The 15,827-nt window shown below is 40.6% G+C and overlaps 1 protein-coding gene across 1 annotated transcript in view; it reads right to left on the minus strand.

The window, feature by feature from the left end:
• The window catches only part of SEMA6D (semaphorin 6D), a 658,493-nt gene extending 643,047 nt beyond the window's left edge, over positions 1-15,446 (minus strand). The window contains exons 1-2 of the mRNA XM_030577939.1: positions 15,346-15,446; positions 14,983-15,063 (exon numbers count right to left, since the gene is read on the minus strand). The gene's annotated coding sequence lies outside the window, so the exon portion shown is untranslated. The remainder of the gene's footprint in view (positions 1-14,982; positions 15,064-15,345) is intronic.
• Between the last annotated feature and the right edge of the window lie 381 nt (positions 15,447-15,827).

Raw genomic sequence — 15,827 nt, forward strand, 5'->3', positions numbered from 1 at the left:
CATAAAATCATCTGTGCCGCTTTTCTTCCCATTTCAGTCTAAATGTTTTAGAATGCTGGGCTAGGAAACATTGTTGGTTGGATCACTTTCTTGTCTTTGGAAATCGAGTTGTTGTAAAGGAGGTATCTGGACAATCTGGAAATAAAAGGGAACTGACTTGCATTTGCTAAAAGTCTATGAGTTTGAAGAGCTCTGCCAATTAAACAAAGCCAACCAGAGAGAAACTAATTTAATTTCTCTGTCAGCAGACAATGAGCAATCACGTCTTGGCAGAGTATGGGCATTACATAAGGATCCCTGAGCTACTCTTCACAGGAAACATTCAGGCACACTAGTTTGTTCTGGTATATCTGTTCTATGGACAAGTCTTTTTATAAAACCATTGGGTATGGACCTCCTGCTTGATTTTGGACTTATTCAGACCAGTTCTGATTTTAACCTGCTGTAGGTTCACTGCTTTCTGTAGAATTACTCCAGGTTTACACCAGCGTCATTTAAAGAAGAATCAATACTACTGCTATCTGTAGAAATTTTGTCTGCCTTTAACTTGGCTCCAAGAAGTTTTGTTTAGTCAATGTGTTTTGACAATTTAAGTACGCTTTGATATTTCTCTAGGTAACTATGGCCAGTTATTGGTGTTTTCTGCCAGTCATGCACTTCTGTTGGGGTGATTTCTGTGCAACCTTTGACTTTTTCTTAACTTTGTCTCAGAGAAGCATTTTAAATTTAGGTGTTCAAATATGATTAATTTCTTAATGTTCTTTATCTATTGAACACATTTCTTTCTTCTCTTATTGGTGTTCCCTGTGGGTTGGATACAGAATTCTGTACTGCAGTTTTAAACTGTTCCAATTATATTATTTTATTTTGGTTTCTTGTCGTGCCCAAGTATTTTGGGTCTGACTGCTGAAGGGCAGACTGAGGTCTGTTTCATCCTCAGCTGCATTTCCTAGTTCAAGTGGCAGCTCTTCTCAGCCTTGTACCAAGTATATATAGTTTGTTTCAATTATTTATGTGTCATTCAAATACTTTGGCTATGGCGCAGACTATTAATAGCTGGTGATTATATAACATTCATATGAGTTAATAACAAAGTTTGTATGTGCATGTACATTTTGCTGTCAATTTAAATATTTTATTTCAATATTCATATTAAATAATGCTACCTTCTCTGGCTTTCATTGAAATCATCTGAAATTCATCAGCATCTTCTATCCAGCTCAGAGCACTAGCTGCTGCCTGAGTGTAGCAATGCTCTTTAACTTTTAAGTAACAATAACTGCACTTTTGTTAAAAGAATCCAGTGGTCAGCTCCTCCTTGTCATAGTGTTGAGTGCTGTAATTTGAGGGCACTTGGTACCAACACTCCTGGTATAGAGCCATTTCCTCTTTACCTCAATGCCTTTTTCTGATGTTAAGAATATAGCTGATCAGTCTAATAGCACTCTCTCGGACCCTCCAAATGGAATAAGAGATGAGCCTACGAAGAGGTTCTTCTGCCTAGCTTTGGTTTTCATTTGAATCCAGATTGACATGGAAGAAGAGTTTTCATTTAGGGTATGTCTAAATGGCACACAGCAGTGTGTGGTGTACATCCCCACGCAGCCCCCTTGCATGGGTATAAACAGTAGTGTAGTTGGTCGGGCACGGCTTAAGTGAGTAGAGTGCAGACATGCCTGACGGGTTTTAGTATGTACACAAGTACGTACCCTAAACAGCTCTATTTGCTCAAGCCGTGCTGCCCCAGTGCCTCCCTGCTGCTGGAGTCCTTCTCCACCACAGGGAAAGATTCTGGCATCTGGGAGGCAGCAGGGAAAGGCTTCACCAGCTCCCCACTTCTACAGCCTTTCCTCACCGCAGTGAAAGGCTCCAGCAGGAGGGGTGGGAGGAGGTGCTGAAACTTCTCCCCACTGTCTCCCCCCACCATTGGCACGTGTGGCTACACATCTCAGTGTGGACACAGCAGGGTTTTCACTGCAGCGTGTAGCTGCACATACCCAACATGCTGCCGCCAGTGATGGGTAGTGTAGACTTAGCTTACAGGAAGAATAAGAGGGGAGGGATAGCTCAGTGGTTTGAGCATTGGCCTGCTGAACCCAAGCTTGTGAGTTCAATCCTTGAGGGAACCAATTAGGGATCTGGGACAAAAATCTGTCTGGGGATTACTCCTGCTTTGAGCCAGAGGGTTGGACTAGATGACCTCCCTTCCAACCCTGATATTCTATAAAAATGCACAGTGATAGTGTTTAATGAGAAACTGACTTTCAAGGAGACAATCCCAAGCAGTCATTTTACAAAATAGTAGTAAGGAAAACAATATTTTTATCTCTAATATAGCACTTTATGAGCCCCCATTTTCAGCAGGCAGCCTTCATGCGCAGCTTTGCATGTGCACACACCTTTTGCACTGTTTGGTGCACTAATACTTGCATGTTTGATCTGCTCTACACATGCACATTTTGTCAGATGTTCACATAAATGATACCACCACACTAAGCATGCAGACCAGTGTGCACAGAGACAGAGGCTGAACAGAGAAAAATCAGGTCTTAGGTGCTGTACAAACATGAGGCCCAATCCTGCAAAATTTACTCACACATGCAGTGCCATTGATTTGGGAAGATATATTCCATATCTCCAGTCTTTTAGATGGTGTTGTTCAGGATTCTCGTATTTAGGAAATGTAATGGGGAATCCAATTCGATTTCACATATTTTAACTGGAGCAGCACAAAGCAGCTTAAATGTTCCCGTGAATACAGAGCTCAGAGTTCTAATTTGCTTCACTTTCAAGATGCCAGGGTAAGGAGGGACGCGTCCTGATTTGTATCACTGCATTCATGGTTGATCTACTTTCACCCATTTGATAGGCTGTTTGGAATTTGGTGCCTTGATTTATCTGCCCTGAAACCCATTTTGGTCATGCTACCCCCTAGGATTAAGAAGCGTCACTGGACTTTTTTTGAAAACGGGAATTTAATTTAAAGTTCTACTTATGTTAAAGGCACTTGAAGCCTCTTAGCTGTGTTATTTATAGGAACTGATCGATGTCAATGTTCCATCTGAGAGCTTATGTCAGACGCAGATTACTGTCTGTCTTGACACCTCTTTGCTCACTGGTAAAATTCAACCATTTTACACTTTGGGCCCTGTCCATGCTAATTCTATTTCTCACAAGGAGCCCGAACCTGCATTCCTTATCCACTCAAAATGCTGACTGAAGTCAACATTAGGCACATGCTTAAGTACTATGCTGAATCAGGGCTTGAGACTCTGTGTGCTTCAACCCCACCAGTAATGGGAATAAAATATCCTTTTACCCACCTTTTGCCTGTCTCATCTACACAGAAGATTTTCAGAAGTGTTCAAGTGATGTAGGTGCCCAAGTCCTTTCAACTGGGTTTGAGTTCCTAAAGCCTGAGACATTTGAAAAATCTCTCCTTTAGTTTGCAAGCTTTTCAGGGCAGGGACTGCCTCCAACTATGCGTTTGTACAATACAGAACACAATGGGGCTTTATAGGACTACTCACACTGAGCTTTCTTGGGCCTAGTCTCATAACTAATATTCAGACTGAATGGGAGTTGCAGAATTGGATTAAAGAATATAAAGTTTAGGGGGCACATCCTCAATCAGGGTAAATTGTCATAGCTCTGTTGAAGTCAATGGGAGTGTGACAATTTACATCAGTTGAGGATCTGCCCCTAGACTTTTAGGAACTGCTCCATAAAGAATGGTCTGTCATACATAAGGTTGCCAACTTTCTAATCGCACAAAACCGAACATCCTTGCCTACCCCTTCCTTCACCTCTGCCATTCCCCTTCTCCAAGACCCTGCCCCCACTCCCTCCATCCCCCCACCCTCACTCACTTGCTCATTTTCACCAGGCTGGGGCAAAGGGTTGGGGTGTGTCATAAACAGATAGCTAAGGGTTAATGTTCTTTTACCTGGAAAGGAGTAACCTAAAACACCTGACCGAGGACCAATCAGGAAACAAGACTTTTTTTAATCTGGGTGGAGGGAAGTTTGTGTGTGAGTTCTTTGTTCTTGATCTTCTGCCTGTACCCTCTTGGCTATGAGAGGATTTTTCTGCCTCCTGCTTTTCTAATCTTCTGTTTCCAAGTTGTAAATACAAAGATAGGAAGACCATAGGTTTGTTCTTTTGTATTTACATGTGTGTAGTTGCTGGAATGTGTTAAATTGTATTCTTTGTGGATAAGGCTGTTTATTCATATTTCTTTTAAGCAATTGACCCTGTATTTGTCACCTTAATACAGAGAGACCATTTTTATGTATTTTTTCTTTCTTTTTCAATAAAGCTTTCTTTTTAAGACCTGTTGGAGTTTTTCTTTAGTGGGGAACTCCAGGGAATTGAGTCTGTGCTCACCAGGGAATTGGTGGGAGGAAGAAGTCAGGGGGAAATCTGTGTGTGTTAGATTTACTAACCTGACTTTGCATTCCCTCTGGGTGAGGGGGGAAGAGAGATTAACTCTTGGTACTTCTGTTTTCCAGGACTGGAAATAGGGAGGGTGGAATCCCTCTGTTTAGATTCGCGGAGCTTGCTTCTGTATATCTTTTCAGGAACCCAGGGAGGGAACACCTGGAGGGGAGAAGGGAAATGGTTTATTCCCCTTTGTTGTGAGACTCAAGGAATTTGGGTCTTGGGGTCCCCAGGAAAGGTTGTTGGGGGGACCAGAGTGCCCCAAAACACTCTAATTTTTTGGGAGGTGGCAGCTTTACCAGGTCCAAGCTGGTAACTAAGCTTGGAGGTTTTCATGCTAACACCCATATTTTGGACACTAAGGTCCAAATCTGGGAATTATGTTATGACAGGGTGTAGGAGGCAGTGAGGGCTCCAGCTGGGGGTGTGGGCTCCAGGGTGAGGCCAGAAATTAGGTGTTTGGAATCCAGAACGGGGGCTCCGGGCTGATGGTGGAACCAAGGGGTTCAGAGTGTAGGAGGAGTTGGGGTGTGGGAGGGGGTGCAGGGTGTGGGCTCTGGGAGGGAGTTTGGGTGTGGGAGGAGGCTCAGGGCTGTGGCAGGGGGTTGAGGTATGGGAGGGGGTGCAGTTTCCGGCTTACGCTCACCTTCGAGGTGTCCCCAGAAGCTGCAACATGTCCCTCGACTCCTGGCATAGGTGCGGCCAGGTGGCTCTGCATGCTGCCTTTGCCTCCAGGCACTGCCCCTACAGCTCCCACTGGCTGCAGCTCCAATGGGAGCTGCAGAGCCGGTGCTTGGGGCAGGGGCAGCACATGGAGCCCCCCTGACTGCTCCTCTGCCTAGGAGCCGAGGGACATGTCACAGCTTCCAGAGAGTCACACAGAATCAGGTAGGGGGTCTACCAGCCCCGCCAACTGGACTTTTAACGGCCCGGTCAGCGGTGCTGACTGGAGCCACCAGGGTTCCTGCTGAAAACCAGACATCTGGCAACCCATACATTTTAAACAGTTTGAAGATGACTTGCCAGTGATCACGAGAGCTAGATTATATAGGGGCGGGGAGATGGAGAAGACTATTCAGGATAAAGAATGCTGTCAGAAAAAAACAACAGAATTCCAATGCCCTGTTTTCTGCCTATTCTGAAAGCCTGATCCTGATCTCAAAGTATTGTAAATCAAGAGAAAATATTTCACTTTTTGAATTTTATGCAGTGATGGGCTCCATATACTGAAATCCTGACTTTGGAAGATAAAAGCCTTCAAAACAGAAACAAGCTAACCCTGAGCTATAAAAAATAAATATTCAATGCAACTACATAATCCAGAACAACTCCATTTTCAGCATCTTGTTACAAAGCATAAGATCTTTGCTCTTATGATTTATGGTATCACCCAACGTTGGAAATTGAGCTTATCCTTTATTACTGAATGACAACACTTTTTTCTTTCTCTTTTTTTTTTTAATGGTAAATACATATATAAATACACTATCTGTATAAACACACTATAGAGTGTGCTGTTTATACATACATACACACATCTATAACCAAATAAAAGATTTTTTGCTTGTGCATCCCCATCTGCATTGCAGAAATTCTTACCACCACCTCTAACTTGTTATTCTGTAAAATTAGATTTATGGTGCTCTAAATCCCATTTATATTTTTATCTGAATCAGCCTGCTCATCCCTTGCTGCTCTGCCTTCCCAAATCAAATTCAGTCAGTTCTGTCTAGCTCTGTCTGAATGTTTCCTTTGATTGAGTGATATTATTTCTAGAAAAAACACTCAAATCAATTTAATGCAAATTCCTTTTCACGTCCTAGCTGATCCATCAGGACTTCGACAATAATAGATTGAAGTAGTTACTTCCTGAGGCAGATGACTCATTGAGTGCTTAGTAATCAATTTTCATCGTTGTGACTGTATAATCTGTCTTTGGGGTCCTGTTACATATCGTTACTAGAATGCCTTAGAATACCAATGTTCTCCATATGAAAAATGGATTGCACAGTTGCAGAGGAGTTGTGCAATAAGAAAGGGTTTACTGGACTAAATTCTGCTCTCATGCGCACTGGTAAAAAATCAGAATAATCATGAAAGTCAGTGGATGTCTTCCAGACTTAAACTGGTGTAACCAGAAGTCAGATTTTGGCCATTTGGATATACACCAAGGGTACTTAGCATTTTTCTGCATGCTGAGTCACAAGATACCAGAATAATATACCACAGGCAATTTATCTGAGCAATTAAAGCTTCACACATAATCCGGTTAACTAATCCTTTCTCCTGCAGGGAAATATGTTCATAGCACAAGTGGTGAAATAGGGATGGGGGGACAAGATCCAAGCACTTGCTGTCTAAAGGCCTGTTCTGTGAGATGCAGAGTTTCTTGTATCAGGTCTGAGCACTCTCAACTCTGATTGAGCTAGATAGGAGTTGAGGGAGCTCAACACCTTTCAGAAATAAGTCCAGCGTGCTGCAGACACCACACACACACACACACACACACACACACACACACACACACACACACACACACTCTTTGATATTGCAGATATATTTGTTACTTTCCTGACTGAGCAATGAGAAGCACAGTCAGGAAAGTAACAAATACGTTCCTCATAGATTGTATTTTCTAAATGGACAACCAACCTAATTCTGAATTACTGAGGGACAATCTCCACTCATTGATCTATTTTGCTTTCCACAACCAAATCTCTGCACAACTTTTCATGAATGATGTACCAGAGTATTCAGATTCTAATATCTAAACTGTATTGTTAAATCTATTCACCTAAATTTGGGTTATTGCTGATTATGTACTCTATGTATCATATGACTTTAAAAACAAACTTTGTATTTGTGGATAATCTAAGCACTATACCCAGATGTACAGACACTCTTTTCCCAACCTATGTATTATATACTTTTTTAACATTAGCTTTAATAAGAATTTTAAATGTCAGGAGAAAAAGTCTGCCATCCTTACTCTGTGTAGTCCAACATAACTCCATTGAATTCAAACAAGATACTCCAGCAGAGCATTCTACCCTCATGAAAGAATCGAGCTCAGTGTGATTAGCATTGGGAAATTCTGAGTTTGGGCAATTTACTGAATTTTACTTCAAGAAAACCAAATTCTTCTGTATGGATGAATCCAATTTGCTTTGGCAGCTTTCTGGTGGTCTTCACTGAACAGGCCTGCGAAGTCTGCATTCTTTATCTTTTTCACACAAGAAACAACTTCTTACTTTAATGTTTAATGGAAGGGTTGTTTTTAAGGTTAAACTAAATGAAAACTACATGAAGTTATATTGGGAAAATATTACATTTTAGAAGACTAAACACTCTGAAAAATGGAAACGAAACATTTCTTTTCCTGTTAACAATACAAGCTAAATATTCAGACACTCTGTTTCAGTGAAAAAAGACAGATGGCACAGACTATAAAATTCTAGAAATAATTTCTCAAAATATGCAGTGATGTTGTTGCCCTGTTGGTCCCAGGATATTAGAGAGACAAGGTAGGTGAGGTAATATCTTTTATTTATTTATTTAGAAGTTGATCCAGTAAAAGATATTACCTCACCACTTTGTTAAAATACAGCATTTTCAAAATCACTAAAGGATCCTATCCTACTATAGTGGATAGCAGTGTTTCCCAAACTTGGGACACAGCTTGTGTAGGGAAAGCCCCTGACGGGACAGGTCAGTTTGTTTACCTGCCGCGTCCATAGGTCCGGCTGATTGTGGCTCCCACTGGCCACAGTTCGCTGCTCCAGGCCAATGGGAGCTGCGGGAATCAGCGCAGGCCAAGGGACATATCGGCCGCCACTTCCAGCAGCTCCCATTGGCCTGGAGCAACGAACCACGGCCAGTGGGAGCCGCAATCGGCCGAACCTGTGGATGCAGCAGGTAACAAATCGGCCTGGCCCACCAGGGGCTTTCCCTACATAAGCGGCGTCCCAAGCTTGGGAAACACTGGTGTATAGGAATAGAGAAGTATCCCTTTAAATAGTTGGGAGTCCCCTAGTTCTATACTTAGAATCTAAGAGAACCCTCCCAGAGCAGCAGTATATATAGGCTGCTAGACCTTGAGAGTTCTGTGTATTCTGTAAACATGATTATTTTGACCCCGTGCCAGTGTTCTGTCCCCAACATTCTGTTTGTTGTGTATATAGCAAAAGACACAACACCTACATTCCTTGCATGCTCAAGACACTGTCATGGTATAATTCCCCAATCTGAACCTTAGAGTCCCAAAGATGGGGTACCAGCATGAATTCCCCTAAGCTTAATTACCAGCTTAGATCTGATAGCTACCACCAATCAGGACTTGCAGTGCCTGATACACTCTGGTCCCTCCAAAACCTTCCCTGGGGACCCCCAAGACCCAAATTCCTTGAGTCTTACAACAAAGGGGAAAAAACCATTCCTCCCCCTTTTCCTTTCTTCCTCCCAGATCTTTCCCTCCCTGGGTACACTAGGAGATCACCGTGATTCAAACTCCTTGAATCACAACACAGAGAAATCAGGTTTTTTCCCCCCTTCTCTCTCCTTTCCAGGTGTTCCCTCCCTGGGCTATCCTGGAGAGATAGATAGATTCAAGCTCCGTGAATCTAAACAAAGGGATTCCACTGTTCCCTCCTCCCTTCTTTCTCCCTGTCTCCTACCACTTTCCTGGTAAGTACAGACTCAATTCCCTTGAGCCTCAACAAGGGGAAAAAATCAAATAGGTCTTAAAAAGCAAAACTTTTAATAAAAAGAAAGAAAAAAAGTAAAAGTTGTCTCTGTAATTTAGATGGTAAAAGTTACAGGGTCTTTCACCTTATAGACACTAGAGAGAAGCCCCCTCCCCCGCCCACCAAGCAAAATACAATTTAAAATACTTCCAGCAAACCACACATTTGCAAATACAGAAAACAATCAAAAGACTATAACCACCTTCTCTACTAAATACTCACTATTCTGAATACATAAGAGACTGTAGCAGGGAGATTGGCAAGAAACCTGGTTGCACATATAGTCCCTTTCAGGACCCCGAGAGAACAAAGCAAAACCCAAAAAACAAAAACAAAGGTTTCCCTCCAGCGAGATTTTAAAGTATCTTGTTTCCTGATTGGTCCTCTGGTCAGGTGTTTTTGGTTCCCTGTTTGTTAACCCTTTACAGGTAAAAGAGACATTAACCCTTAACTATCTGTTTATGACAGACACACATTGAAGACAATGGTATTTAACTTCAGACAGAACACAGGACTGGTCTGTATGGAGTAAACCTAGTTAGTTGGGCTATATTTTGGCTGCTCCTGGCATGTTTGCAAAGGGAAAGATAGTGCATGATTCCTTCCCTGCTAGTGGTTCAGAGAAAATTGCAGCCTAATTCTATGTCTACACAGCAAAAAATAAACCCCAAAATAAACCCATGGCAGCGAGTCTCAGAGCCTAGGTCTACAGACTCAGGCTCACACTACGGCACTAAAAACACCTGTGGACATCTGGGCTCAGGCTTTGAAGCCCAAAAAGGTTTCAGAGCCCAAGCCCAAATGGCTACGCAGCTATTTTTAGCACAGTAGTACAAGCCCAAGTCTGTAGATTTGGACTCTGAGACTTGCTGCTGCAGGGGGATAAAAGGTTGAGTTTGCCATTTAGACATATCCTCAATCCTTTCACTTCAGCCTTCCCTATCCTAGACTTATTTTTATGAAATTTCCCATTGTTGCTACCTCTAACTTAGCCCTAGCAGTGGCAGGAATGGTGGGAATGATAGTGTAGACAAAATTCTGGCAGCTGCAGGCCTTATGAGCACATACTCAGATCAAGGTTAGGTGTTACAGTGCTTGAAATACTAGCAGTTGTCTGGAATCATGTCTACAACAGCTCTCCTGAACCAGCTGCAGCAGTCGTGGGAAACTTTTGGCAGAAGACCCTATTGTAGATACAACTGAACATACCTTCTCCATAAACTCCCTTGCTGTAAAGTGTGGAGGAGCATCAGTGGTTGCTAGGCACCACAAAGAAAACAGGCCATGATTTCTAGAGATCTGAGTCTGGCACAAGGAACAGCTATTGTATCCTTTATAAAGGCACTCATAAAAGTATGTACTTCTGAATGTACTCCCCAGACCTCAGAGACATTACTGCTGCCCTTTGCAGGCAATATATCTCTAGCCATGGCTGCTTGTTCAAGACCTCTGTATATATCCCATCCACTAATACAGCAAAAGCTACAGATGTCATGATCCAGTCCATGGTAATTTAAGTTTCCAAGTGAACGTGTAACAGAAGCATGGCTACAGGAGTAAGATTTCATATTTCAGATCACATCACAGAATGTCTGATAATTGTCAGTGAAGTGTTGAGAATGAAAGAGATCCTTTCTTAAAGAAAAGGTACACGTGGTAAATTTAGACTGTCTGGCCATAGACATGCCAAATAAGAGCAATCAACTGTCTGAGTTGCAAATACAGTCTATTTTGATCATGATTATTATCTCCACAGGTACCTGTTCTTTTGTCGGCCTGATTTTCCATATTGTGCCAGTAAAACACACCTGTAAAACACAACTTTCAAAGATAGTTGTTACAATAAAATAAATTGAAATATAATAGTGATTTTTATTGCTTGGCATAGTTTTCCAAACAACAGTACTTTGTCCAGAAGCCTTATTGTGTTACAAGTTCCCTTAACACCTTGCTTGCTATCTGAAGATCTTCAAGCAACTGACAAGTAATGTGACAGGTTTCAGAGTAGTTTCAGCTTATGCTCAAATAAATGTGTTAGTCTCTAAGGTGCCACAAGTACTCCTCATTCTTTTTGCTGACAAGTAATGGGCTCATTCCTGCCCTTGACTGAACTCATGCATAGGAGCAGGCTGACGAATTAAAGCATGGTTGTGCTCTAAAAAGCGGTAATGTAAAAATGGTAGCCCCCCAACTCAGCAAACTCCCTCCCATGCTTATTCAAAAACACATGAAGAGACTTAAGCAATGAAAAAAGAAATTTAAAAAAACAATATAAAGTGATTACTGCCTTTTACTCTTGTTAGAACTTCCAAGTGAGAGATGCATTCTACATCTTCTTGGGTATTCTTGAGTCTATACGGTCTAGCAGTTCAGGAGGAGACTTAAAAATCATACTGTGGGATGAGCTTCCCTGCAAGGGGGGTTTGCCCTGCATAGCCAGCATTAATTTCCTAGGGTCAGGATAGACTCTTTGCTGCTACTGCACTTGGATATGATACAGCTGGAAGGAGCATACACAACCCCTGAAACAGATCAGAAGGGACCTCAATTTGCAGCCACTAGCATTCAAAGAACACCACTTTCCAATATTCTGCTGCTCAATTACTGGCCTTATGGGGGTGGACCTATCAAATGAGTCATGGGAGTTTGATCAAGGAACAGAGAGAAAGTGTGCATATGCTACAGAGAGACATAGATGTCCAAGGACTCAAGAAGAGTAATTCTCAGGGAAACTCTGGACAGAGATGCCACTAGAACTCTCAACAGCACTCCACTTGGGGGGGTAGGGGAAGGAATATGTAAAAACTGGAATCTCTCTTAATCTGCTTGTACCTTTCTTCAAAAATCCATATTTATACTTTTGCTAACTCTGTGCTAAGATTTGTATTTTCTTTTTGTAAGATATTTTTCCCTTCTGTTAGAGATACTAAAGTTCTATTCATTTTACGTGCTGTAGATTGAAGCCACACAAAATGCCACCACTTGCATCACCAGGAGAATTGCCTGCTAAGTTCCAATAAGTTATATCTGTGTCAATCTTATAACAGCAGTGGGGTTGCACAGGTGTCACTGAAGAACTAATTTAAACTTTGTTAGGGGTCATATGTTTGGGCAGAAAAGATCCTGATCTGATTTTCAGAGCTTTGGGTGAGTTTGCTGGAATAGCAGTTAAAAAAAATCCCGCATCAGTTTATTTGGAAAATTTACACAGGTGATATCAAATAGTGAGAAAATAAACCAGAAACTCCTTGCTGCTTTTCTTTATAGTCACTCTGGGAGCAGAACTGTACTTTAAACTATGCTGTGTTTGGTAAGTAACTGATTCTTGGAGAAATTTTCTAAAACAATTATGAGATTTAGGAGCACAAGCTCCATTGACTTTCAAGGAGAATTATGCTACAAAATCCCATGGGTGCTTCTGAAAGTCTCCTCTTCAATCATTAGGGAATGTTAGGCATGGAAAATTAATCAAACTTGCCCACTGTGACTCAGCAACTTAGTGACAGAGCTCAGGAAAGAATCCAAATCTCTTGACTCCCATTCAGTTGATAGTGTTGTCTGTCTCATTCTCATTCACAAAACAAATCCTGAGACAGCTAGACAACTTTTTCTATCAAAGTTCTCCCTGCTAGGAAGCTGGATGTTACTGATGACACAGGGAAAATTCAGGCTATGAAAACCTCCCACTTGAAGAGGAATTTACCAATTGATTTTCAACTTTCCCCTCCATTGGACACAAATATTTAAATTTTGCTAAGCACATAACAGTTTAACTGGCAAAAACAGCAGGTTACTTAATGAAAAAAATAGGTTAGATTGCACTGAGGAACGGAATATGTATTTATTTTGACTTTCTAAGAAAGAAGCAAAACATGATTTTTGATTTCTCACCAAAATAGAAAACATTTTCTAGACATCATACCCCAAGTTGTTGGGGTCCTAATCACTGTAATCAAAGTGACCTTGAGACAGTTAGGAGGCAGACATTCAAATTGCCAAAGATATCAAAGCAACTTTTGATGAGAGAAAATGTCACCATCACTACTTTCATGATTTTCAACAATACCAGGTAACATAGGGATTATAAATGTAGCAGAGAATAAGAACTAACATGTGGAAGTTGAAGGAAGACTCAACTTAGAAATAAGGCACAATTATTTAACAGTCAGGCTGATTAACCACTGGAACAAAACTACCAAGGGAAGAGGTGGACTCTCCATTTCTTGAAGTCTTCAAATCAAGACTAGATGCCTTTCTAGAAGATATCTTTCAGGCAAATGGAAGTTATTGGGCTCAGTTTTTCTGTGGCCTTTATTATATGGGAGGTCAGACCAAATGATCTAATGGTTCCTTCTGCCTTTAACATCTATGAATCTATTTGTAATAGAGCTGTGCTGAGAAATTCCATTTACCAGATGATTTTGATATTTTGAAATTTTGTTTTTGTCCTGATTTGGAATGAGAACCAAAAATTTTGAAATTCTCCACAAAAGGTAAAACCCTGGAGTTCCCAGCATGTGGACCATCCACCTGGAGGGCTGCCCTGGAACCTGGCAGCCTTGGCAGGCATGTTTCAAAGACTGCTTGGAGGAATTTCATCTAAATTGAACCAACTACACAGAATGTTTCAATTTTCAACAAATATTGATACAATCTGAGGGAAAATATTGAGGGAATATTTCTGACTAGCTCTAATTTGTAGAGAGTATTTTTTAAGAAATTAACAAGCAAAAAAATTGCTTAATGACTATTTAAAAAACACCAAGTTCAGTTCATTGTAATTTAAGGGTCATATTATTTGTTGCACAAAAGTATTTGGACATCTGTGAGGTACCTGTGAAAATTTTCACAAATCTTGAAAGTTTTACAAATGTTTATTCATCTAAATATTTTTATTGGAAAGGCGTTTTTCAGTCTTTGCTATCTGAAAGTTCCCAACATCCAAACAAGGAGCAGAAATAATGCTGTGTGACACAGAATGAATAATGAACAACAAATAGTCAAATTAACTACTAAAAACATCTAGACTGAAATGTTACTTGTCCAGACTACCCAGCAAATATTGAAAAATAACAACTGCACTAAAAAAAATAATGAAACATTTACTACCCAAAAAGGGCTACGTTCATAATGAATTTTATTCATAATGAATCTCATATAGCTCTGATATTTTCAAGTACTGTAAGTCACGATAATTGTTAATAATTTCAGGTTTGCATTAATGTGTCTTGTCTCTACAGTGACACACATTACTAAAGTGCAGCATTATACACAGAGAAGTCCCATGAATCTAACCATAGCTGCAGTGAAGTGGGATATAATTAACTCTTACATAGTTTAGATATGCAATGATTGAGATACCTGCCACCCACAGGCAACTTATGGCTTGTCTTCAAAAACTGTGGGGGATGGGGAGAGGGTGTAATATGTAGATATCTGAGTAAACCAACAAAAGAAATAATATTGTATTATTATTGATACTTCATGAAACACACATTATCTTATGTAAACTATGCTAACAGTTGATGCATTATAAATCTTGTTTGTATTACTTATTTTCCCACACCCTCCTACTTGGGTCCCTAAATTCTATGAGTAGATGCCATGGGCTAAATGGGCATGGAGACTGATAAAGAGTAGTCAGCATTAAAAGTGAACACTTACCAACCGCTGCCACTCGCTGCTATCAGAAATCATGTCATTGTATGTCACACAGCATTCTCTAGAAAATCTAGTGCATAAATGGTGTATTTGAGACTGCTACATGGTAGCACTTAATAAATGGTGGTGACTATTGTACCTTCTCATCCTTTACAGATGATCCTCCTGGTTCTGGTTATGAATACATGAGCAGAGAGGTATGGGAAAGCTCGCACTATACCTATATTGTGGATAAATACAGAAAATTAGTCTCCGGTGCTATCTATCTGGTATTTTCAAGAGCACTATATTCACTTAAAGTATATAAATAAAATAACACAAAGTGACAGGAGAAATATTATGATATATATGCAATGTTTTCATTGGTCCACACTGGGACTGAAATGGCAGTCACAACGGAAGTTTTTTAACTGAATTTTCACTCCTGAAAAGGAAATGTGTGATCGTTGGTCACACCTCCAATCAAAGGAAATCATTAAAGTATAATATGCATAGAACTTACCTATGTAGTGATTTGTACACAGCATCATGCCACGCAGGTGGAAATGGGCTGCTACTTTCTGACAAAAATGTTTTCCTCTTCTAAAATTATTACCACTCTTTCTGCCAAATTAAAAGTGAAAGTGATGATGAGCCAGCACAAGGAAACAGAACACAATTTAAAATCTGAAACATAACAGAAGGGAAAAATGCTAAAATACATGCAATTATCTCAATTAAAGTTCTATCGAAGAATGCACCATTGGCAGTCTACATATTTAAGATACCTGAAAGCGCATGCTTGGTTTGCTGGAACAGTTAATTACACTGCTTGCTGTTTTACATAAGAATCTGAGATCTATTTTCATTAGCAAAGATTTAACAGACTGAGGAAACAGGCCACAGAAAAGATGGGATTTATTTTCAGGTTTCCTTAATTAAAATGTAGTTAGGTAAAATACTTAATTCTGGAGGATTTGTCCCTTTGGGGATGTTTTGGTTATA

Source organism: Gopherus evgoodei, chromosome 10 (genome assembly GCF_007399415.2).
Source record: "Gopherus evgoodei ecotype Sinaloan lineage chromosome 10, rGopEvg1_v1.p, whole genome shotgun sequence".
In the NCBI taxonomy this organism is placed as follows: Eukaryota; Metazoa; Chordata; order Testudines; family Testudinidae; genus Gopherus; species Gopherus evgoodei.